The following is a 26,354-nucleotide window of genomic DNA, read 5'->3' as shown; positions in this document are numbered from 1 at the left end:
CATCCTGCCACTAACACGCGACCCAATCCTCATACAATCTCATGGCTCCATCCCATACTCACCCTCTCGTGCATCTCCCTCACGGCCAGCCTCACTCAACCTGCCACCACCTGTGCTGCAGCCACAGGGCATGCATCACATATGTGCAGTAGGCAGGGTAAGGCAAACGTCTCGTCAGCATGAAGGGGGTGCACAAGGGTGTCTGAGGGTTTGTCATGGGTGTTACCCATATTGAATTTCAGAGCCACAAACAGCACACATTATATTGACACCACCACTGCCATGTCTCCGCGAATCCTGTCCATTGTGTCCAATAATGCCCACTCCTGGGTATCACTATGAGGACCCACCACTGATGCCACCCATCGTGTTACTGCAGAGTAGGTGCAGGTGTATTTGCAGGGCTCGTCCGCGCAGACAACTGAGAGACATCGGCGGTGTTGCCGGCTGCACCCTGGAAGGATGCGGAGGAGAAGGTGTGGAGGACAGTGGTGACTTTGCCAGCGACAGGTAAGCAGTTGGTGCTGGGGCCAGCCAGGAGCAGCTCGGCATGAAAGAGGCTGCAAATCTCCACGACTACATGTCGAGCGAATCTGCGCCTCCCTGTGCACTGCTGCTCGGAGAGGTCCGGGGAGCTGCGCCTCGGTCTGTGGACCCTGTGGCGAGGGTAGTGCCCTCTGCGACGCGTCTCTCTCTGCGGTAGCCCTCCCTCCTGCTGTGCAGGTGGGCGTGCAACCACACCGTGTTGGGGGGATCCACGTCTCTGCGGCGGACGGCGTGGACTGCGAGGCTGCTGGTGGTGGTCATGCTCTTCGTCCTCCGAGGGTGTCCACACACCACCCAACTGGCAGGTGTTGATCTGAGGGGTTGTGCAGGGTAGGTGTGTGGGTCCTCGGACCGGGGCTGCGGTTTCGTGTCGGTCTGTCCTCTGGCTTGGCCGGGGGGTGGTGGGGGGCAGGGGTTGCCCTATGTGACGCGGTGGCCTCCTGCGTGGGTGAGGGCGCTCCCCCGTGGAGCGCACCTTGGCACCTGCCACAGGCTGCTGGCTGCAACACGCCTGGTTTGAAGGGTCCTGTTTCCCCCAGTGTGGGAAACTGACTGCTTTGAACGTAAAATCCCACACTTCCTCTTTTGACAGCTGCTTCAGCTCATTAACTGACCACAACGAGCAAGGTAAGTACTCTCAAGTGGAACCCCGCTGGCTTTAATTGCCTGCGGGATTCCCACCAGCGTGGCTTTCGCGCGCAGCCCCGCACGTCAGCGCGGTACCCGGAAGTGGCCGGGATTTCGTCCGAATCCGGTCACGTGATCGGAGATCGGGATTTTCGGGGCCCCCCCGCTGGAAACCCGCAGGTAACCCGACCCTAAAATCGAGCCCAAAGTGTCTGCAAAGGGATATTGACAGGTGAAGCGAATGGGCAAAAATTTGGGAGATGGAATATAATGTGGGAAAATGTGAAGTCATCCACTTTGGGAAGAAAAATGAAAAAGCAAAATATTATTTGAATTACAAAATGCTGCAGTACAGAGGGATCTGGGTGTCCTCATACATGAAACACAAAAAGTCAACATACAGGTGCAGCAGGTAATCCGGAAGGCAAACGGAATATTGGCCTTTATTTCTAGGGGGATGGAGTATAAAAGCAGGGAAGTCACGCTTCAACTGTACAGGTTGCTGGTGACATCACACCTGGAGTACTGCGTACAGTTCTGGTGCCCTTATTTAATGAAGGACATACTTGCATTGGAGGCAGTTCAGAGAAGGTTCACTAGGGTGATTCCGGGTATGGAAGGGTTGTCTTATGAGGAAAGATTGAACAGGTTGGGTCTATACTCATTGGAGTTTAGAAGAATGAGAGGAGATCTTATTGAAACATATTGAAAGATTCTGAGGGGACTCAATAGGGTAGATGCTGAGAGGATGTTACCCCCTCATGGGGGAATCTAAAACTAGGGGGCACAGTCTCAGAATAAGGGGTCGCCCGTTTAAGATGGAAATGAGGAGGAATTTTTTCTCCCGGAGGGTCGTGAATCTTTGGAATTCTTTACCCCAAAAAGCTGTGGAGGCTGAGTCATTAAATACATTCAAGGCTGAGTTAGACAAATTTTTGATCAGCAAGGGAGTCAAAGGATATGGGGAAAGGGTGGGAAAGTGGAGTTGAGGTAAAAATCAGATCAGCCATGATCTCATTGAATGGCGGAGCAGGCTCGAAGGGCCAAATGGCCTACTCCTGCTCCTATCTCTTATGGTCTTATCCTTGACTGTGCAGATCTTCACAGGCATCACCAGAACCTGCAGTGCCTATTGCAGAAATCTAAATTTCTAAGGAGATCCAGCGAGGTCTGAAATAGATACTGCAGGAAGGGCAGAAACCATACAGGACTTCTGATCAGCAGAGGCCTGACCTTGTGTGACCAATACCATTCATTCATCCATCCTCATCCGCACAGTGTGACACACATTGTGGTCCCTCTTCTAACATCACTTACGTTCCCCAGGGTGTGTCGCTATGTTGGCGCTTATATTATGTTGATGTGTAGGTTGCTTGGAGGCACTAACTGGTGATCAGTCTGTTCCTAAATTTCTACAAAGAGAACATGGTAAATTGAAGAGGTTGTCACGTTGCCTCAACTGAACAGATTGCAGCAGTATAATTGTGCGCTATTCTCTGTCATGATGCTCAAATTGAGTGTGTGCCTCTGTGACTATCAGCTTCACCATCTCTTTATGCTTTCCCTTCCAATGATTTCCAAGATGGCCTCCTCAAATAGAGTAAGAGGCCTGCACTCTGGTTCCACTGCCAGTGCACAAATATTTATGCTGGTTGAAGGCTAGATTCTTCTGCAAGTAGAACAGCAATACTGATAAATGTAAAGTACATAAAGTCCTAACAAATTCAGGAAGCTGTGTGGTATGTTCAGCACACGAGATATTTACAGTGAATTGTCATTGCTTTGCTAGGTTCCATTCTTTGCCTTCACTACCTTAATTGGCGTTTCAATGCTTGGTATTCACATAGTTTTCCAGGAACTTACCATTAATAACCTCCTCATACCTTATTCCCTGTGTATAATCTTCTCAGTCAATGTAAGGTTTTTTAGACCTGAACTTCTTTCATGTCCATTTATAGCAGATTCATGTCATACAGATTATTTTAGTGGATTTCTTAATCCCTGCCATCTTCTTAGATATTCTACCAGGTCCAGTCTGAAAGAAATGCTTCTTTCTGTGATTATTCTGTGATTTCTTCTTATGCACTTCTGAAGTGAGTAGTTCCTCCATCTTGTACATTGTGTCCCTTTGTTTTCTCATGCCTCAGATCAGTGCTTCAAGTGCCTGGACATCGAAACATCTAGTTTTCTGCCTCATGCACTCTATTTCAAAACAAATTGCTCAACAAACAGCTGTTCTATTGAGACATGCACATGTCAAGGCCTTAAGTGGCTGTTTAGTGCTTTAAACATGTATTTGACAGGATTATTAGTTAGTGTTTCATTGGCTTTCCCATTGTGTGTTTGTTATAGCACACACAATCTCAGATTAAATAAAAATAACGCTGTGCCTTTATAAGTCTGCTGTATAAGATTTAAGCATTGCAAGCGATGCTCAGTATACCTTCATTACTGTAAAATAAGTCATTTCTCGGGCACTTGCTGCTGCTGTGATTGGACTTTTTGTGAAGTCATTTTCAATTATTATTTACATATTTTTTTAAATTTCAGGTTCTGCACATTCAATAATGTGATTAAGCCATCATACATTGATACATCTGCACTTATCTATAATTTACAAATTTGGTGGTTATCGCAGGAGGAAAATGACTACCTCTTACTGACAAATTAAGGAGCAGATTTTCTGGTTGCATTGCTCAGGCCAGGCACTCACCCATGCAAAGTGCAGCCGATCCCAGGAAACCTCTCAATTGGCCGATCGAAATAAGCCATTTGAGTTCCCTTAGTGGGTAATGTGCCTACTGCTGGAAGGTTGCTAATGGGGGTGGGGCAGTTTATTTCCATCCGTCACTTAAAGGTAAGATGGACACTTTGATGGAAATAATATGTTTTTCTTAAATTCATTCATGGGATATGGGCATTGCTGGCAAGGCCAGCATTTATTGCCCATCCCTAATTGCCGTTGAAAAGGTAGTGTTGAGCCACCTTCTTGAACCGCTGCAGTCCGTGTGGTGAAGGTTCTCCCACAGTGCTGTTAGGTAGGGAGTTCAGAATTTTGAACCAGCGATGATGAAGGAACAGTGATATATTTCCAAGTCAGGATAGTGTGTGACTTGGAGGGGAACGTGCAGGTGGTGGTGTTCCCAGGCTTCTGTCACCCTTGTCCTTCTAGGTGGTAGAGGTCATGGGTTTGGGAGGTGCTATCGGAGAAGCCTAGGTGAGTTGCTGCAGTGTGTCTTGCAGATGGTACACACTGAAGCCATGATGCGCCAGTGGTGGAGGGAGTGAATGTGTAAGGTGGTGAATGGGGTGCCAATCAAGTGGGCTGCTTTGTCCTGGATGGTGTCGAGCTTCTTAAGTGTTGTTGGAGCTGCACTCATCCAGGCAAGTGGAGAGTATTCCATTACACTCCTGACTTGTGCCTTGAAGATGGTGGAAAGGCTTTGGGGAGTCAGGAGGTGAGTCACTCGCCGCAGAATACCCAGCCTCTGACCTGCTCCTGCAGCCACAGTATTTATGATTCTGGTCAATGGTGAGCCCTATGATGTTGATGGTGGGGGATTTGGCGATGGTAATGCCATTGAATGGCAAGAGGAGGTGGTTAGACCCTCTATTGTTGGAGATGGTCATTGCCTGTTACTTGTCAGGTACAAATGTTACTTGCCACTTATCAGCATAAGCCTGGATATTGTCCAGGTCTTGCTGCATGCGGGCATGGACTGCTTCATTATCTGAGGGGTTGCGAATGGAACTGAACACTGCAATCATCAGCGAACATCCCCTATTCTGACCTTATGATGGAGGGAAGGTCATTAATGAAGCAGCTGAAGATGGTTGGGCCGAGGACACTGCCCTGAGGAACTCCTGCAGCCTTGTCCTGGGGCTGAGATGATTGGCCTCCAACAACCACTACCATCTTCCTTTGTGCTAGGTATGACTCTAGCCGCTGGAGAGTTTGCCCCGATTTCCATTGACTTCAATCTTACGAGGGCTCCTTGATGCCACAATCGTCAAATGCTGCCTTGATGTCAAGGGCTGTCACTCTCATCTCACATCTGGAATTCAGCTCTTTTTTTTTCCAATTTTGGACCAAGGCTGTAATGAGGTCTGGAGCCGAATGGCCCTGGCGGAACCAGGACAGCAAAGAATTTCTGTCTGCCAAAGTAATCAGAATGGTGAAATAATACAGCTGGCACAACTCTCAAGATGATAAAAAAAATTGTGGGGTAGGAAAAGTGATGAAACAGTTGTTACCCTCAGTTTGACAAAATGATGTTTCTGTAAAAGGATGGGTGCCAGTAATGTGGTCCTGATTGGTAGTCTACCAGAGGAAGGACAGTGCATCAGCTTTATTTGCAGTAACATTAATGTGCTCTGCTCCAAAAAAAACCAAATAAAAGCACCTGCACCTTTTAAAACTACTTTTGCATATGGTGCTTCCTTTTACACCTACAAGCTGAACACAATCCACGATTCCATCATTAAGTAAACCACATGAAGAATAAAAGGGCAATTTTCTGAATTCGCTCTCCTATTCGGAAGATTTGTCTGCTGAGAGTGCACATAGGTTGTGTATGAAGGGGAAAAAAGTGAATCAGCTGCTAAGATTCTAGAGTTGGGTAAGGCCGACTTCAATGGGATGAGACAGAGACTGTCCATAATAAACGTGGCAAGTCTGTTCATGGGTAAAACGACTGATGATCAGTGGGAAATGTTCAAAGAAACATTTAACGAGATACAGAATCGGTTTATACCCCTGAGGGGCAAGAACTCTACTTGCCAAAAAAAGCAGCCATGGGCAACTAAAGAGGTAAGTGACAGTATAAGACATAAGGAAAGGGCATACAAAAAGGCAAAAAATGGCACAGATCCTGGCGAATGGGAAAGATACAAAGATCAACTAAGGGTCACAAAACAGATAATAAGAGCTACAAAAAGAGAATATGAAAAGAAACTTGCAAGGGATATCAAAACCAATACGAAGAACTTTTATAGTTACATTAGGAAAAAGAGGGTGGTCAGGAGCAGTGTTGGCCCCTTAAAAACTGAAAGTGGGGATATTGTCATTGATAATGGGGAAATGGCGGACATGTTCCCCAGCACAAACATCAAGATCTCATTTACTGCACTGTGCAGTGAAAAAAAAAGAAAAACAGGAGGCCCCAGAATCCCCAGTGAGGCAAGTGCAACCACAAATCTCCCCTCTGAAGATAAACATTCCAGACAACATAGCTGATCTGATCAGTCCCCTCCCTACTCCTACTGGAACAATCAGTGCTGCAAACTCCTGCCCTTCCAGCCCCAGGGGTGCTGGTTCGTCTGACTACCGAATAAGTCGTGGACTTCATTGTGACCTGCAAATAATGTCTGACCATACACAGAACAATTCGGAGAATGACAAGGAAACATCAGAGGGAGACAGCCCAAAGGATGATGCAAAGCCACCCGACTCCTGTGCACAGTTAATAGTTCAAGCCATCACAACAGCACCAGATAAACAGCTTACATTAAGTGGAATCTACACACACATCACAAAGAATTATCCATATTATAGGACAGCAGACAAAGGCTGGCAGAATTCCATCCGACACAATCTTTCCCTGAATCGCTACTTCATTAAGGTACCACGTTCCCAGGAGGAGCCTGGGAAAGGCTCATTCTGGAGGAAAGACCCTGCTTCTGAAAGCAAACTAACAGAGCAGGCCTTTAGGAAATGAAGGCCAAGGGGAGTGCCCTGCTTCAGAACTCCCTTAGGACCTCTTTCTTCCAGAAGCACACCAGCTTCTCCAAGCCACCCTGGTGTGTTTTCATCCCACTCCAGTGGTGTGCAAACCCCAGAGAGTCTGTCCAGGGAAGGTTCTCCAGTCCCCACAGATCATGAATCTAGCACTGTGCAACCTAAGTTAGCAGTAATACAAGAGGCAAGATATGCTCAGAGTGCACCAGGATCACCGCTGTCTACTCAGCCAGTTTTAATCACTGTCCAACGCCAAATTTCACAGTCTATGAAACCTGTCACATATACCGTGGCCACTCCTGTTACATCAATGTCCCAGCAGTCTATGTTGCAAACTGTTCATGTGGTTCATCACAACACAAATAGTACAAACAGTTGTTCAAGAACAAGTGAAAGGGAAAGGCGTAGAGCAGCAGAAAGAAAGAGTACTTTAGGCACGACGGATAAAATAAAAACTAGAAGGCGTAAGGTGATTAACCCAGCATCAAAGCTGTGGCAGGGGGTTGGGAACCTGAGCAGGGAGACAGAGGAAAGCGTGTCAGGAAGGGACAGAAGGTATGGAGTAAAAGGTGAAGTGTTAAAAAAGGAAAAAGCAGGAACGAAGTGTCACAAAACATATTTGAAAGTTCTTTATCTGAATGCACGTAGCATTCGTAACAAAATGGACGAGTTAACGGCACAAATAACTACGTATGGGTATGATCTTGTGGCCATTACAGAAACATGGCTGCAGGGTGACAATGACTGGGAATTAAATATGCCAGGGTATTTAACAATCAGGAAGGACAGGCAGGAAGGAAGGGGAGATGGGGTGGCTATGTTAATAAAGGAAGGAATCACTGTAATACAGAGAAATGATATTGGGACAAAGGATCAAGATAATGAAACAGTTTGGGTAGAGATAAGGAATAATAAGGGGAAAAAGACACTAGTGGGCGTAGTATATAGGCCTCCTAATAGTTGCAACTCTGCTGGAAGAAGTATTAATCAGGAAATAGTCGGGGCATGTAATAAGGGAACAGCTATAATTATGGGGGATTTTAACTATCATATTAACTGGACAAATCAAATTGGGCAGGGCAGCCTTGAGGAAGAGTTTATTGAGTGTATTAGGGATGGATTTCTTGAGCAGTATGTAACTGATCCGACAAGGGGGCAAGCAACCTTGGACCTGGTCCTGTGTAATGAGCCAGGATTAATTAATAATGTCCTAGTTAAGGATCCCCTTGGAATGAGTGACCATAACATGGTTACATTCCATATCCAATTAGAGGGTGAGAAGGTTGGTTCTCAAACAAGCGTACTGAGCTTGAATAAAGGAGACTATGATGGTATGAGAGCGGAATTGATTAAAGTGGACTGGGAAAATAGATTAAAGGGTAAGACGGTACATGAGCAATGGTGTTTGTTTAAGGAGTTATTTTACAACTTTCAAAAAAAATATATTCCACTGAGGAAAAAAAGGTGTAAAAGAAATGACAGCCATCCGTGGCTAAGTAATGAAATTAAGGATTGTATCCGACTAAAAACAAGGACATATAAGGTAGCCAAACTTAGTGGGAGGATAGAGGATTGGGAAGTCTTCAAAAGACAGCAAAAAGTAACTAAAGGATTGATTAAGAAAGGGAAGATAGATTATGAAAATAAATTAGCAAAAAATATAAAAACAGATAGCAAGAGTTTCCATCGTTATATAAAAAGAAAAAGGGTGGCGAAGGCAAACATAGGTCCCTTAGAGGATGAGACCGGGAAATTAATGGTGGGAAACATGGAGATGGCAAAAATGCTGAACAAATATTTTGTTTCAGTCTTTACGGTAGAGGACACTTAGAATATCCCAACACTGGACAAACAGGGGGCTCTAGAGGGGGAGGAGCTAAAAACGATTAAAATCACTGAGGAATTGGTAATCAGTAAATTAATGGGACTCAAGGTGGATAATTCCCCTGGACCTGATGGCTTACATCCTAGGGTCTTGAGGGAAGTGGCAGTAGGGATTGTGGATGCTTTGGTAATAATTTTCCAAAATTCTCTGGACTCGGCAAAAGTCCCGGCAGATTGGAAAACTGCTAATGTAAAACCCTTATTTAAAAAGGGTAGTAGGCAGAAGGCTGGAAATTATAGACCAGTTAGCTTAACATCTGTGGTGGGTAAAATTTTGGAGTCTATTATTAAGGAGACAGTAGCGGAACATTTGGATAAACATAATTTAATAAGACAAAGTCAGCATGGCTTTACGAAGAGGAAGTCATGTCTGACAAATTTGCTCGAGTTCTTTGAGGACATAACATACAGGGTGGATAAAGGGGAACCAGTGGACGTAGTGTATTTAGACTTCCAGAAGGCATTCGACAAGGTGCCACATAAAAGATTATTGCTCAAGATAAAGAATCACTGGATTGGGGGTAATATTCTGGCATGGGTGGAGGATTGGTTATCTAACAGGAAGCAGAGAGTTGGGATAAACGGTTCATTATCGGACTGGCAACCAGTAGCCAGTGGTGTCCGCAGGGGTCGGTGCTGGGGTCCCAACTCTTTACAATCTATATTAACGATTTGGAGGAGGGGACCGAGTGTAACATATCAAAGTTTGCAGATGATACAAAGATGGGAGGGAAAGTGGAGAGTGAGGAGGACATAAAAAACCTACAGGGGGATATAGACAGGCTGGGTGAGTGGGCGGAGATTTGGCAGATGCAATACAATATTGGAAAATGTGAGGTTATGCACTTTGGCAGGAAAAATCAGAGAGCAAGTTATTATCTTAAAGGCGAAAAACTGGAAAGTACTGCAGTACAAAGGGATCTGGGGGTCCTAGTGCAAGAAAATCAAAAAGTTAGCATTCAGGTACAGCAGGTGATCAAGAAGGCCAACGGAATGTTGGCTTTTATTGCTAGGGGGATAGAATATAAAACCAGGGAGGTATTGCTGCAGTTATATAAGGTATTGGTGAGACTGCACCTGGAATACTGCATACAGTTTTGGTCTCCATACTTAAGAAAAGACATACTTGCTCTCGAGGCAGTACAAAGAATGTTCACTCGGTTAATCCCGGGGATGAGGGGGCGGACATATGAGGAGAGGTTGAGTAGATTGGGACTCTACTCATTGGAGTTCAGAAGAATGAGAGGCGATCTTATTGAAACATATAAGATTGTGAAGGGGCTTGATCGGGTGGATGTGGTCAGGATGTTCCCAAGGATGGGTGAAACTAGAACTAAGGGGCATAATCTTAGAATGAGGGGCTGCACTTTCAAAACTTAGATGAGGAGAAACTGCTTCACTCAGAGGGTAGTAGGTCTGTGGATTTTGCTGCCCCAGGAATCTGTGGAAGCTAAATCATTGAATAAATTTAAAACAGAAATAGACAGTTTCCTAGAAGTAAAGGGAATTAGGGGTTACGGGGAGCGGGCAGGAAATTGGACATGAATTTAGATTTGAGGTTAGGATCAGATCAGCCATGATCTTATTGAATGGCGGAGCAGGCTCGAGGAGCCGATTGGCCTACTCCTGCTCCTATTTCTTCTGTTCTTATGTTGAATAATTACTTTGCATCAATATTTACAGCAGAAAAAGCGGATAGCATGCCAGAAATCCCAAGAAAACTAATATTGAATCGGGGACAGGGGCTCAATAAAATTAACATAAGTAAAACAACAGTAATGAAGAAAATAATAGCACTAAAGAGTGACAAATCCCCAGGACCAGATGGTTTCCATCCCATAGTTTTAAAGGAAGTAGGTGAGCACATTGCAGATGCCCTAACTATAATCTTTCAAAGTTCTCTAGATTCACGAACTGTCCCTCTAGATTGGAAAATTGCACATGTCACTCCGCTTTTTAAGAAAGGAGAGAGAGGGAAACCGGGGAATTATAGACCAGTTAGCCTAACATCTGTTGTGGGGAAAATGCTGGAGTCTATAATTAAGGATTGGGTGACTGAACACCTTGAGAATTTTCAGTTAATCAGAGAGAGCCAGCATGGATTTGTGAATGGTAGGTCTCGCCTGACAAACCTGATTGAATTTTTTGAAGAGGTGACTAAAGTAGTGGACAGGGGAATGTCAATGGATGTTATTTATATGGACTTCCAGAAGGCATTTGATATGGTCCCACATAAGAGACTGTTAGCTAAGATAGAAGCCCATGGAATCGAGGGAAAAGTATGGACTTAGTCAGGAAGTTGGCTGAGCGAAAGGCGACAGAGAGTAGGGATAATGGGTAGGTACTCACGTTGGCAGGATGTGACTAGTGGAGTCCCACAGGGATCTGTCTTAGGGCCTCAATTATTCACAATATTTATTAACGACTTAGATGAAGGCATAGAAAGTCTCATATCTAAGTTTGCCGATGACACAAAGATTGGTGGCATTGTAAGCAGTGTACTTGAAAACATAAAATTAAAAAGGGATATTGATAGATTAGATGAATGGGCAAAACTGTGGCAAATGGAATTCAATGTAGGCAAATGTGAGGTCATCCACTTTGGATCATGAAAGGATGGAACAGGGTACTTTCTAAATGGTAAAAAGTTAAAAACAGTGGATGTCCAAAGGGTCCTCGGGGTTCAGGTGTATAGATCATTGAAGTCTCATGAACAGGTGCAGAAAATAATCAATAAGGCTAATGGAATGCTGGCCTTTATATCTAGAGGACTAGAGTACAAGGGGGCAGAAGTTATGCTGCAGCTATACAAAACCCTGGTTAGACCGCACCTGGAGTACTGCGAGCAGTTCTGGGCACCGCACCTTCACAAGGACATACTGGCCTTGGAGGGAGTGCAGCGTAGGTTTACTCGAATGATACCCGGACTTCAAGAGTTAAGTTACAAGGAGAGATTACATAAATTGGGGCTGTATTCTCTGGAGTTTAGATGGTTAAGGGGTGAACTGATCAAAGTTTATAAGATATTAAGGGGAACAGATAGGGTGGATAGAGAGAAACTATTTCCGCTGGTTGGGGATTCTTGGAGTAGGGGGCACAGTCTAAAAATTAGAGCCAGACCTTTCAGGAGCGAGATTAGAAAACATTTCTACACACAAAGAGTTGTCGAAGTTTGGAACTCTCTTCCGCAAACGGCAATTGATACTAGCTCAATTGCTGAATTTAAATCTGAGATAGATAGCTTTTTGGCAACCAAAGGTATTAAGGGATATGGGCCAAAGGCAGGTATATGGAGTTAGATCACAGATCAGCCATGATCTTATCAAATGGCGGAGCAGGCACGAGGGGCTGAATGGCCTACTCCTGTTCCTTTTTCCTATGTTCCTTCCTATGTTCTTATATCAGAAATTCCAGTTTGCAGTGACCACAATTTTATGATTATTTAGATGGCTGGAAAAGCATGCACAGCATGCACCAGAATTTATGATACACTCTCCTGGTGGGCAAGGCGCCCCCTAGAAATTCACAGTCAAAAAAATGACCTCTTAAATATAATTAGAGAATTAAGGATGGTAATGAAGAACACTCTGCAAATGACCAGCTCGAAAATTCTCTCATGGAACAGATTTTCCAGTCAGCAGAAATTTGAGCCATTTTTGTGTGAACCACAATGTCCCATAATAGCCATCAATATATTGGTTGTACTAAACTGGATACATTCATGGATTTTGCAATGGGAAATAGGCTTTTCTATATTTTATCAGCAATATATTTTAAATCTCTTAGAAGACAGTCAATGGGTCACAAAATGATATATCAATGCATGAAATATCTTGTTCTATCTCTGCTGAAAACTTTGCAGATTAAAGTATAATTGATTGATCAATACTTCTTAGTTATACAAGTGATAATCCTTCCAACTTTTTGGCTTAACTACCGTCCAGCAAATGCTTCTGTTTTGGCACTGAGTTCAGTGAAATCTGGCATAGATATTTGTCTGTGGAAATTAGTACTCATTGCTACAAATATTCATAAGAAAACCTTAATAGTAGATGGGATACACTTTTTATTGATATGGCTTAGTTGTACTGTTTATCACCCTGTTTAATGACCAGCTGCTCAGTGTCTGCCTTCTATATTAATACGAGTGAAATTTCAAAATTGCACTTGAATATTTAACTTCTGATGTCCATCTGTAACTACCTAATAGAAGCTCTTGTTGGAAGTATTTCCTTATATGCCTTTAACTTTTGGTAATTTCAAAGATGATGAATCACTCACACGCATCTCAGGAGTCATAAATCCTAGGTTTGTAACATCTAAACTAAACACTGTGCAATCCTTTGGCTTTGAGCCAGGCAATCTCACATACTGCTGTATCTGATGCCTGAACTATTCACTTCTTTACATCTGGCAGATTGGAGTCCCTCTAGTGCCTTTAGATTACTTTGTTAGCTTGCAGTTAACAGACTGGTGGTAGTTATTTTCTGCTCCTGGCACTAAGACAAGACTGGAGCGCTGCAAGCTTTTTGCATGCACATAATGGCTGACCCCAATGGATGTTGCAAGGTCGACCTAACGATCTGTTCAAGAAAAGATTCCAGTGTGGATTGAGCCGACACCTTTGAGGTAACTGAATAGGAGGGTGTGGAAAATCTGTAGCATCATCAGCACTTAAAGAGAGTGGCCACTTAATTGTAAAATATTTTTCAACATTTCCAAAGGCTCTAAGGAATTGAAATTTATAGGCTCAGAAAAGACAACGATAATCTATCCAGCTGAATCCATGTCTAGAAATGATGGGCCAGAATTTGCTGTCAAAATAATGGTGAGGCTAATGGCGCTCAGCATTATTTATGCACAAATGCTACAGCAACTTCAGGCAAGGGGCGGATGCACAGTTAAACAAAAATAGCTGTCCGAGATGCACCGTTCTGACGTTAACTTTGCGAAAACAGACTGCCTCACCATTGAAATGCAATGAAGGACGAGAGGTGGCTCAATTTGCGCTGCAGATACGAACTAAACTCGCCACAGAAAGTTAAATCTGGTCCATTTCAGTCTCAGTATCCTTTCAATGACATGATAAGTGTTAATTATTACCAGTCAACAACTCTGGCACTGAAAATTAACTATTGCAAGTGTGGAGTCTCATTCCTTCAAGTTTAATTGTTGTTGGAGATTTTAAAAATTTACATTTAAAAAAAAATTTATCTTTTCCTTTCTGTCTCTTTTTTTCTCTCTCTCAATTCAATTTTTCCTTCCCTCTCTTTGTTTCTCTTTTTGTACCTGATTTGACATTGAATTTGTCCACTCTAATTTACTCTTTCATCTCAGTCCTTGCGATGTTGCCTTCTCAATCCTTAATCTGATTGGTTAAGGAGAAACACAGTTGCTTGCCCTGCTCACTCAGGTCCCAGATGCCGTTTCTCTCACTGCGACGTTATCAGCTCACACTTTCAGCAACTTGTCATGCAAAAATATTTAAAACCAAGCTGTGCAAGAGTTAGTCCAACTAACGACAGATGCCATTAGATGCGCTGCTACAGCAAATTATGGCCCTATACAACCGATGATATGTCATATCTCATTATCAAATTTTTCTCCAGGTGTTCATCAAACTCTCTCTTGAATTTCCTGATAAAAATCAATGCCCACAGCCTCACTTGGCAGTCCATTCCATTCAATCACCATCCATTGTGCAAAGTAGTTAAATCTAAACTTTCGATATGCCAGCACTCCTAAAGGCTGTCGGGTGGCGGGAATGGCTGCTAAAACCAATGGGGAGCAAAAGACATGTGGTGGCAAATGGAGAAGCAGTGTAGCAGCCAACCTCTGTATGATGACTATAGAAATGGAGGCACTGCTCCATGGGCTTGATGCAAAGGGGATTTCCCCGATTGGCACTCCAGGTGATGTTGGCCAGGGTCCATGCTCTGCACAATCCCTTTGTAGACTTGGAACAGATGTGGAAGAAGGCAGCAGACTTTAAGACAACAAAGTAAGCGTGCACAATAGTACCATATATCAGGTAAATGGCACAACTGTGGATGGCCCATGCAAAACACTCAGACATCCTTACAGTTACTTCATTGCTTACTATACATGTTCATATTCCACCAAGGCATTCATTCAAGCTGCAATTGACACCCTTGGCACACGGACATCTTAAAAAAAGTTTTCGATGGCAAGTTATGTAATCCAACCCCAGCTTCGTAATATGGACACCTACTGACACACTGGATGTGTTTATTAGTGTAAAAAGCCCCCCAGGAAATAACACAATACATTAATTGAGAGGAACCAGTGACATGTGCCCTCAGATCATTTCCCCAACCCACTGTGCCCATAACCTACTGGCAGGAACAATTCTACTCAGTAGAAAATCTACCCTAATATTATTTAGTCTATCTTAGAGTGAGATTGTAGTTGCTGAAACAAAGTCAAGACTCCTTTTATTTTGTACAAATTTACCTGATAAGTTTGCCCTCCAAAATCCATTGGTTTAGGGTAGTAGTAACATTGAAGTCCTTCTCCTATACTCCCAGTCCATGCAATGAGTTAAGGATAACAACAGCTGCATACTTATATTAGCTTGAAAAATATTCTAGTGCATGCACTCTGCCAGTTTTAGTTGGGCACAGTCTCATGTGAAGCTCGTCAAACCTAAAAAGTCAAACATTCTCCTTAAGCAGTTGGATAGCCTTAAGTAGTTGAGAGAACTTGTCTTCTTCTCATATCGCATTTTCTCAATTGAGAACTTAAAAAAATTAAGACATTTGTTTCTTTTTTATAATCTGATTCCATAGACAGACATATCCATTTTTGTCGCCTGCTCAAGTTTGTGAAAAGTGTTCTATGAGTAAAACAAAGTATGACTTAAGAGTCACAAATTTTCCCCATTGATCCACTCCTTCCAAAGTATAATATACAATTGTTTATTTGCACCATCTAGATTACCAGTTTGCTATGCACTGTCTTGTTTACTTAAAGCCACAAGTAAAAACTTCAGGAAAGAGGGAGCTTTATAAATTATTTAACTCTCAAAGACAATTAAGGGAAAACTTTAGGTATTAAACTAATATGGTGTGTGCATTATTCATTATTCAACACTGACTGATTATCTTCACATATAACCAAATTCTTTCTCTGTCTTCTGTCCCCATGAATCACACACATAAAAACAATAGTGCAAAATCAATGAATCGTTAAAATTACGAGCATTGCCAATGATAGGTAACAGTCCCACTCTTTGCGGAGTAGCATCTATGCCTTCATTTATCCATATCATGTTCAGTCCTTTCATAATCAGATATTCATACAGCTTATTTTAAGAGTGGTAATTTATATCAGAAACAAGGTGGCATAGGTTCAGAACTAACTACAGAAGAATGAAGGGGGAAGTTAGAGAAAAAAAAATCACAGAAGGTTATTAGAATATGTAATGCTTTGCCACATGTGGCTCATTAGGCAGAGGCTATACCATTTAAAATGGAATTGGATAAATAGTTGGAAAGAAAGAATATAAAAAGATATAAGGACAGGGCAGAGAAATGGGATTTAAGTGAATAGTTCCAGTTGAACAGTTAGCCAGGCCAGATGACCTTCTTCTATCCTGTATTGCCTAACATTAATGATGAGAGTTTAATCCACATCTCTTCTAAATTATGTAGTTTTTTTTTTGTCTTTTTATCAAATTAGCCATACTTTTTTGTAATATGAAGAGTTGGATCTTGCCCCTCCCCGCCCCTCCCCCCCCCGCCCCGCCCCCACCTGAACTTCTCCAAACTCCGTCAGACTGAGTCCCCAAACCATCCTCGTTAAATGTCCTTTTACTGTCAAGATGCTCAAAACTGCTGATAATAATCTAAAGGGGTGATTCCACAGCCCAGCATTCCCAGTGAGGACAAGTGTTAACAAGAAGCAAATCTCCCAAAATCGTAGGCATAGAGTCCATGATTTTCCATCTATAATGGACTGAAAATCATGGGTTGTGCTCCAACAATTTCCCCAAGGTGTGCCACCTATGAGTGCAATTTTCCACTGGGAATACTGAATCACAGAATTATCTCTTAAATATATTCTTACGAAATGGCTATATAGGATTAAAGTAATCTGTCCCTACAGGTAATCAGACATTTTTGAGATATGTGCTAGGGCTTAATTTGTCTTAATATTGCTCTTGACATGCCTGGGCATTTTTAGTGAATGCTCAATAATCATATACAAATCTTCTTCTCCACTTTTGTAAATGATCACCTGCCAATTGTATAGACACTTCATGTTTGCTGTACCAATTCTAGAGTTATTTTTCAGACGCTGATAGCTTATATGTGGGCAATAATTTTCTATGGTAGGAAAGGCAGCCTCCCTTTGACTAGTGGCTGAGAAGATTTATAGGCAGATGGAATTTGTACAAAGTTTGTCCTCCCATACAAGTAAAAGAGTATAGATACATCACAGGCAATCCCACTCAACCTTTTGACTGGTAACCTGAGAATCAGTAGATTGATTCTAACATCCTTTCCAACCAACATTAAAAAATCAGTGCAGTAGCAGACTTGCCTAATAAAAGAATTAACAATTCAGAATATACCAGCTGATGAATGTCATGTACTTCATACATACTTCTAGTCTATCTCTTTCATTGGATATTTTCCCAATGGTCAGCTGGTTAAGACAAAGAGGAACTAAGCTGGCACATGAAGAGTTAGCAGATCTTACCCATGATGGTGGTCAGGATGCTAAGATTGGCTTCATTTGGGAGGGAAAAATCAACCTGGGCTCCTGCTACCGATCATCATCCACTGACACCTTCCATATATATATCTATGTTTTGAATGTGGTGAACACTCCCTGTGTCATGATTTTACATTGTAAAATGCAATGTAAACATTGTTAATGCCAATTGATATGTTGATAGGGTGTGGTTAAAAAGAATATACAGTTTGCTGCAAGTATTGAATGATCAATATAATGTAAAATGTCCAGAACATTATGTTTAAACCTGCACGTGTGCCCACGTGCAGAGCTGAAACAATGTAGCTTTTGCTTGATACATTTTTGTGAGAGTGCTGGGTGATCACTTGAAACCAGGGCAGTCTGTAAGAATATTGGATAGGAGTAAAATGGACATCTTCTGCTTGGCCATTTTAACAAGCAGATAGATCGGCACCATTCCATATTGTATATGGAAGGCATCCCATCTTTTGTTGTGAGGTGTTAATGTCAGAGATTGGCCAGAACAATGGGGGAACAAGAACTAGTGGATAGACCAGTCCTGAAATCACCTTAACTTTCTGGGACGGGTCAAAAGTATCTCATGTTCCTTTGAAATGCCAGGCAGGTTAAATTGATCAGCAGTTGAACAAACTAGATGGCCATCAATTTTGCATTTAGTGTTTAATTCATGGCCACTTCTCTTCCAGGAATGCCCACCTTGAAGAAGTTCTGCTCTTTTCTCCAATGGGATTTCCGGTCGTCTCTTTTACCTTGTTCAGCTTCATTGCTTTCTGTTTCCCTTCTTGTGTTTGATCAGGTTTCTGCAAAAACTCGCTTTAACAGCCACATCTCTTTCCTCAGCAACTGTCTCCAGCTCCAATTACCACATTCGTTACCTTGCAACATCATCCCTTTTGTCATTTAATCACTCTTGCCCTCTACCCTATCACAGACCTTCCCTTTTGGTCATTCCTCCCCTCCCCTCTCTACCCCCCCCCCCACTCCCTCGTTCCCTGGCTCTGTACTTGCTTATAAACGTTAACTCTTTCAACATCTTCCAGTTCTGACGGAAAGTCTTCGACCTGAGATGTTAACTCTGTTTCTTTCTCCACAGATGCTGCCTCACATGCTGAGCTTTTCCAGCGTTTACTGTTTTTATTTCAGATGTCCAGCATCTGCAGTATTTTGTTTTTGGCCATTATCTATTGATGGCAGCCTGGAAAGCATCAGGCGGAATCGACTGACAGATAATCAAGCAAGATGGCTATTGTACACACACCTTCTTGTACATGTTTGGACAGCAGTCATGTCATCCACAGGGGTGCAGTGATGAAAACATCAATAGCTAGAACAAATTGCACCCCTACTGATTTCTCTCTGGAGAGCCAGAGGAAACGTGGAAAAACCTAATTGGAACATTGGAACATGAGAAGGCCATTCAACCCCTCGTGCCTGTTCCGCCATTTGATAAGATCATGGCTGATCTGTGATCTAACTCCATATATCTGCCTCTGGCCCATATCCCTTAATACCTTTGATTGCCAAAAAGCTATCTATCTCACATTTAAATTTAGCAATTGAGCTAGTATCAATTGCGTTTGTGGAAGAGGGTTCCAAACTTCTACCACCCTTTGTGTGTAGAAATGTTTTCTAATCTCGCTCTAATTTTTAGACTGTGCCCCGTACTCCTAGAATCCCCAACCAGCGGAAATAGTTTCTCTCTATCCACCCTATCCGTTCCCCTTAATATCTTATAAACTTCAATCAGATCACCCCTTAACCTTCTAACCTCCAGAGAATACAACCCCAATATGTGTCATCTCTCCTCGTAACTTAACCCTTGAAGTCCGGGTATCATTCTAGTAAACCTACGCTGCACTCCCTCCAAGGCCAGTGTCCTAGGCCCAACCATCTTCAACTGCTTCATCAATGACATTCCCTCCATCATAAGGTCAGAAATGGGGATGTTCGCTGATGATTGCACTGTGTTCAGTTCCATTCGCAACCCCTCAAATAATGAAGCAGTCCGAGCCCGCATGCAGCAAGACCTGGACAACATCCAGGCTTGGGCTCATGAGTGGCAAGTAACATTTGCGCCAGATAAGTGCCAGGCAATGACCATCTCCAACAAGAGAGAGTATAACCACCTCCCCTTGACATTCAACGGCATTACCATCACCAAATCCCCCACCATCAACATCCTGGGGGTCACCATTGACCAGAAACTTAACTGGACCAGCCACATAAATACTGTGGCTATGAGAGCAAGTCAGAGGCTGGGTATTCTGTGGTGAGTGACTCACCTCCTGACTCCCCAAAGCCTTTCTACCATCTACAAGGCACAAGTCAGGAGTGTGAGGGAATACTCTCCACTTGCTTGAATGAGTGCAGCTCCAACAACACTCAAGAAGCTCAACACCATCCAAGATAAAGCAGCCCACTTGATTGGCACCCCATCCACCACCTTAAACGTTCACTCCCTTCACCACCGGCGCACTGTGGCTGCAGTGTGTACCATCCACAGGATGCAGTGCTGCAACTTGCCAAAGCTTCTTCAACAGCACCTCCCAAACCCGCGACCTCTACCACCTAGAAGGACAAGAGCAGCAGGCACATGGGAACAACACCACCTGCACGTTCCCCTCCAAGTCACATACCATCCCGACTTGGAAATATATCGCCGTTCCTTCATCATCGCTGGGTCAAAATCCTGGAACTCCCTTCTTAACAGCACTGTGGGAGAACCTTCACCACAGGGACTGCAGCAGTTCAAGAAGGCGGCTCACCACCACCTTCTCAAGGGCAATTAGTGATGGCCAATAAATGCCGGCCTCGCCAGCGACGCCCACATCCCATGAACGAATAAAAAAAACATGTCCTTCTGAAGGTGCAGTGCCCAGGACTGCTCACACTACTCCAGGTTCGGTCTAGCCAGGGTTTTGTATTGGTGTGGTGCAATTTCTGTGCCCTATGGGTTTAAAAGCAGGACTATGCGTGCAGTAAGAGTGTAGGATTCAAACTTGGAGTCACGTCCACGGGGAGGTAGAATCAAAGCGACGGAGAAAGGCGCATGGTTGATGGGATGAGTTGGGCAATGATGCCCGGGGTCCTACCCAGAGTGGAGCGGGTAATATCAATTCCTTGCAGCGTTCTGTTAACTATCGCTTAAATGCTTGCATGCATTGATCTTTTACTTGTTGACAACAAAGGACCACTATAACCGTATTGATGTTGGTTTTGAACCATTCGACTTCTCCTTGGAAAACTACAGATGAAGTAAAGTGGGCGGAGGCGTGTTGTCACCTCCCAAATCCGTGCCCATCTTTCCCGCAATTCCATGTTTGAATCCCGACAATCAGGTTTCCGTCCCTGCCACAGTACTGAAATGGCCCTTTTCAAAGTCGCAAATGACATCCTAAGTGACTGTGATGATAGTAAACTATCCCTCCTTTCTGCAGCCTTTGACACATATGACCACACCTTCCTCCTCCAACGTGTCTCCTCCGTCACCCAGCTGGGTGGGCTGCACTCGCCTGGTTCCATTCTTATCTATCCTGTTGTAGCTAGAGAATCAGTTGCAATGGCTTCTCTTCCCACTCCTGCACCATTACCTCTGGAGTTCCCCCAAGGATCCATCCTTGGCCCCCTCCTATTTCTCATCAACATGCTGCCCCTCGGTGACATCATCCGAAAACACATCATCAGGTTCCGCATGTAGCCTGACGACACCCAGCTCAACCTCACAACCACCTTCCTCGACGCCTCCACTGTCCCTCATTTGTCACATTGCTTGCAGCAATAGATGAGCAAAAATTTCCACCAACTAAATATTGGGCAGACCAAAGCCATTGTCTTTGGTCCCCGCTGCAAACTCCATTCCCTTGCCACCAACTCCATCCCTCTCCCTGGCCACTGTCTGAGTCTGAACCAAACCGTTCGCAACCTTGGCATCCTATTTAGCCCTGAGATGAGTTTCCGGCCACATATCCACTACATCACCTAGACCGCCTACTTCCAGCTCCATAACATTGCTGGTCTCGGCCCCTGCCTCAGCTCATCTTGGTTACATCCGGACTCGACTATTCCAATGGTCTCCTGGCTGGCCTCCCACCTTCCACCCTCCATAAACTTGAGCTCATCCAAAATTCTGCTGCCCATATCCTAACTCGTACCGAGTCCCATTCTCCCATCACCCCTGTGCTCGCTGACCTATACTGGCTCCCAGTCCGGCAATGCCTCGATTTTAAAATCCTTCCATGGCCTCACCCCTCTCCATCTCTGTAACCTCCTCCAGTCCTACAACCCTCCGAGATCCCTGTTCTCCTCCAATTCTTGCCTCATGTGCATCCTCAATTTTAATCGCTCCACCATTGGCAGCTATGCCTTCAGCTGCCCAGGCCCTAAGCTCTGGAAATCCCTCCCGAAATCTCTCTGCCTCTCTACCTCTCTCTCCTCCCTTAAAACTTACCTCTTTGACCAAGCTTTTGGTCATCCTTATACTTCTAAGTGGCTCGGTGTGAAATTTTGTTTGATAACGCTCCTGTGAAGCGCCTTGGGACGTTTTACTACTTTAAAGATGCTATTTAAAATGCAAGTTGTTGTCGTTGGTATTGTTAAGACTCGTGTGGAGCATAAATACCAGCATAGACCTGTTGGGCCGAAATGCCTGTTCCTGTGCTGTAAAGTTCAATGTAATTCTAGAATACTTGAATTCCACAATTCGAACACCATTTCCATTAAGAAGGAGTTTTTTTTTAAATGGACTGAGAAAATACATTAAAACACTACTGTTTCACCAAGACTTGGGTATGAATCCAGCTTAAACTTCCAATCCACAGGATGCACTGCAGCAACTCGCCAAGGCTTCTTCGGCAGCACCTCCCAAACCCACGACCTCTACCACCTAGAAGGACAAAAGCAGCAGGCACATGGGAACAACACCACCTGCACGTTCCCCTCCAAGTCACACACCATCCCAACTTGGAAATATATCGCCGTTCCTTCATTGTCGCTGGGTCAAAATCCTGGAACTCCCTTCCGAACAGCACTGTGGGAGAACCTTCACCAAATGGACTGCAGCGGTTCAAGAAGGTGGCTCACCACCACCTTCTCAAGGGCAATTAGTGATGGGCAATAAATGCCGGCCTCGCCAGCGACGCCCACATCCCATGAACAAATAAAAAAAAATAATGAGTCTAGGTTACTTCCAATACACTGTACTAAGCCTGTCTGCCACTCCAAATGAGGCAGAGGAGAGGAGGGCCTGTTTGGGCCAAGTCGTGAAAACCTTGAGAAATTTGCTCAGGCTCAGTGGACAGAGGTGTCCAGCAATTCAGTGCCATAAGTGTGTTGACTAGTCAGCCAAGGTAGAAGGAGCCAGCCACCCAAACATTTGCCTTTCGGGATCAAAGAGTACGAGTGCAGTGGACCTTCGACCTTTGAAAATCTTCCCGCTCTGTAATATTTCACACCTGTCATACTGTCACCAGTTGTCCATGGGAAAGTGGATGAACTGTCTTGCTCCAGGAAATAATAAATCTGCGACTTGCTTTCCGCATCTGTGCACAGCTAATTAGTTGAAGTTATTAATGTCTCTAAGAGAAGCCCAGAATAACCCTGCTACATTAAAGTTTACAGCGGTTGTGACCTTTACAGTCAGTGGCACTGCCTGTGGTGGAGGTGGGCTGTAGGAGGTGGCATAACTCATTTATGGTTTCTTTCATCAATTCACTGTTCCTGGGTGATGTCCCTAAGAGCAGCCTGGATTGACCTTGCTCCAAAAAAAAAATCAAGGAGCTTGTGTTCATTATAGCCAATGCCTATAGTGGACTGTGGAGGCTGTAACAGGTGGCATAACTCATTCATGGCTTTCTTTGTCAAGTCACTGTTCCTGGGTCAATGAGGGTAGAAGTACCTCAGTCTGTATATTCTGGAGTGGAAGCCACGCACCTCCTGTGCTGCCGGGTCTTCCTCCATTGCTCCTCCTCTTCCTCCAAAAAACAAATACACAGGCATAGTCCCAATGGGAAACTCATTGGGCCCTTTTAGAATTGGAGGGAGGGGGGAGGTGGAAATATAGGAGGCCCACCGCAGAAGGCACAAAGATACATTGTAAAATAATTGCCAGTGGTGGGAAAACAAAAAAAATACCAAAGCTGGCTCAGAACAAGCTTTCTAAAATCCTTGTAAAGTACCTATGAGAGACGATTGACTTGACATAATGAAGTATTTTTAAAGCTCTCTGGAAAAAAAAGTGAGACTTAAAAATCATTTTGACATTCATTCTATTGACAAAATTCAAAATGAGATACAGCCCAATCCCCAATTTATTCCACTTGTGAGTAAGAATGAGATAAGTCTCTTATGACTTCATCAATCATGAATTGTTAGGTTTTCTTCATTTATAAAATCAATTGTGTATTCCACTATTCTCCATCATATATCCTCAACAGCCCCTTAATTCCATTTGCTATTGCTAAAGTGTGCTGCAGCAATTTTTTTCAGATACATCTGTATTAGGTTTGAAAGCCTTGTCACTCATGTTACTCTTTCAGCAGTGAAAGTCTCAGAACCATTTGTCGATTCAGCACAGGTATGACCTTAAAATGTGTGTTGATCATCTACTACAAGTTTGATCTACCTAGAAGTGCAATAAATGCAGCAGGATTCAATTTTTATCCCTCAATCAGAAAACATTAATCATTTAGGATATCAAATGAATATCACTCCAGAGTTAATGGATCATAAAAGCATTTTGTAATGATTAGATAATGATGATAGTTGAAGTTCATGTTTTTAATTTCATCATTTTACATTGGATGTTCTCATTTCTAACTATGCATACTACTGGATTATGTATTCTGCTGATTATGAAGAAATTTCTAGAGCTTTATGTCCTTCAGACTGTTAGATTAAAGAGGAGACAAAAAGAGTACAGCTGTTTATTCTAGTTCCAGAAAACCTCATTCAAGAATGTCGTACATACAGGAAAGAACACACATGGATGGATGCAGAACCTGATCTCAAACAAAAACAAACTAATACTGATTCCCTGGGGTTGTTGAAATTGAACTTGGAATGCTATTAAAAAAAGACTTGCATTTATATAGCGCCTTTCACGACCTCAGGGCGTTCCAATGCGCTTTACAGCCAATAAAGTAATTTTTTTTTTGCAGTGTAGTCACTGTTGTAATGTAGGAAACAGTATGGTGCTAAATGTTGTCATACTGTCAAAAGCACATGGAAATTTAAATTCTTTCTTACAAAACAATGTTGAATGTCTGATAAAGTAAAATAAAACAGCTTTAGCTGTTTTTCTACATACCAGACACTTAAGTGAAGGGAACCATATAACTCTTGCAAATCAACTAAAAGGAATATAACTTTGTTCTTATAACATTGGGACACCTACTTTGCTGTGTGCTGACAGCTAAATCCTCATAACTATCATTTGGTTAAAAAAAAAAGGCTGTAAAGCAATCCACAAAAAATATTCTGTTCTTACAGAGCATCCTCATTAAGCAACATCCCTTTCTTCGAGGGCTTTTAAAGTATCAATTCCCTTCACAGAACCCGTTGCAGGATCTATCTTTCTTTTGTGACCTCTCCTCTATTTCACGATCACAATGGCGATCGGCCAGCAAGTGGTTAAAGTTCAGGTGGCCGAATATGGTCATTCTCATTCCAATCTCAGTATCCGTGCTTGCAGGAATGTGTCCAGAGCCTTTTTGTGTTGTTTCTCAACTCAGGAATTTCCCTTTTAACACAATGTTCAAGTAGATCTTGTAAAGGTCCCGGTGAAGAAGTCCCACTGGTAAGCTCAATGATGTAAAAATTGATCCTTTATGTAATGATTCATCATTATCTCTATCATAAATATCGCTTGCAATAAGTCGATGATTGGGTAACTGTTTTCTCTTGGTTACAAGTGTAAATTGTCATTCTTTGTTCTGTTCAGTAATGGAGCCTTTTCAAGTTGCCTTTTGTATGACAGTGTTACATTTACATAAAGCTTGTATATTTATGTGAGCTTTATCTAATGACTATATAAAAGAGGGATCAAGAGATAAAAGAGAACATAGTTTACCAGTTGATATATTTATAATTTATGTAAGCAATAATTAATTTGGTATATGCATACATCAGAGTTTTATTTTCCTGTGATCATGAGGTGAGGTAAAGTGCTAATGCAAACATTAGCATAGTGAAAATGTTGATTTACAAACACTTTTAATTAATTCTCTCTCCCCCCCACTGATTTTTTTCTCCTTTGTTGCTTTTTCTCTTGAAAGTGCTGCCTTTTGCTCAAATGCAATTTCACAAATGCAGGACACTCATCCAAATGGGCATTCTTCAAGGGTGAGTGAGCAATGAGTGCCACCAGGACACTTCATCATTCAGGACATCCAGAGCCAAGTCCAATTCTATCCTTCCTAACATACACAGGTACATACATTGCCAGCTCAGGTCACTGTATAACAATCCAGAGTGGCAAATCTGACTGACTTTAGCTTTCACTATCCCAGGGGTACAGAGGGAATTGTAGTGTTCAATTAGCTGCCCAACTAAGATTAGTTTACAGCACAGATAGTAATCCAATCTGGGACACCCTGGTCTATATTGTTTAGTATGACCATATGGTGCATTCAGCCACTAAAGCACTGGTACAATTGGTTTTGTATTTTTTATATTTTACTTTTCAGTTCAATCTCATTAAAATAAAGATTCAAGAGGATTTTAAATCTCAGGGACTATTCCAATTCACGAGTGAAAAAGAATGCTCGCAAGAAGAATTCTCTGCATCACTATTGTGATAATATAAGATTCTGCAGACATCGAT

The 26,354-nt window shown here is 43.0% G+C and overlaps 1 protein-coding gene and 1 pseudogene across 1 annotated transcript in view; one reads left to right on the top strand and one right to left on the bottom strand.

The window, feature by feature from the left end:
- The window catches only part of LOC137323576 (low-density lipoprotein receptor-related protein 1-like), a 1,400,855-nt gene that overhangs the window by 1,284,808 nt on the left and 89,693 nt on the right, over positions 1-26,354 (bottom strand). The window lies entirely within an intron of this gene.
- Positions 6,254-26,354, top strand: part of LOC137323420 (forkhead box protein K2-like) — an 84,697-nt pseudogene continuing 64,596 nt past the window's right edge.

Source organism: Heptranchias perlo, chromosome 7 (assembly GCF_035084215.1).
Source record: "Heptranchias perlo isolate sHepPer1 chromosome 7, sHepPer1.hap1, whole genome shotgun sequence".
NCBI classification, from domain to species: Eukaryota; Metazoa; Chordata; class Chondrichthyes; order Hexanchiformes; family Hexanchidae; genus Heptranchias; species Heptranchias perlo.
Note: the sequence above shows the minus strand (reverse complement) of the source record. Positions and strands in the feature narration are given on the sequence as shown.